This window comes from Cyprinodon variegatus, unplaced genomic scaffold, assembly GCF_000732505.1.
Source record: "Cyprinodon variegatus isolate N-32 unplaced genomic scaffold, C_variegatus-1.0 Scaffold2636, whole genome shotgun sequence".
NCBI classification, from domain to species: Eukaryota; Metazoa; Chordata; class Actinopteri; order Cyprinodontiformes; family Cyprinodontidae; genus Cyprinodon; species Cyprinodon variegatus.
In genome coordinates, this window is record NW_015153089.1 from 8,085 (window position 1) to 8,323 (window position 239).

A 239-nucleotide genomic window follows, 5' to 3' on the forward strand; every position below is an offset into this window, starting at 1 on the left:
TTCAGTGTCAGTGCTCTCTGCTGCTCCCAGAGAGAAGCTGATCACCGTTCCTGGAGTTACGGGAACATCTGGAGATGGTGAGAAGACTCCCTGCATTTCTTTACATTTTCTCACCTTATAATCATCAAGGTTTTTGGTGAACCACCTCAAACTAGTTTACAGTTGTGGAAGGAAAGTCAGACAAAAGATATGCAGAAAAAATATTGCTGAAAGAAATTCTGAACATGCTGGGTCTTTAG

The 239-nt window shown here is 41.8% G+C and overlaps 1 long non-coding RNA gene across 1 annotated transcript in view; it reads left to right on the plus strand.

Moving 5' to 3' along the window:
• The window catches only part of LOC107080998, a 2,920-nt gene continuing 2,681 nt past the window's right edge, over positions 1–239 (plus strand). Inside the window, exon 1 of the long non-coding RNA XR_001481013.1 lies at positions 1–77. This is a non-coding gene — a long non-coding RNA (uncharacterized LOC107080998). The remainder of the gene's footprint in view (positions 78–239) is intronic.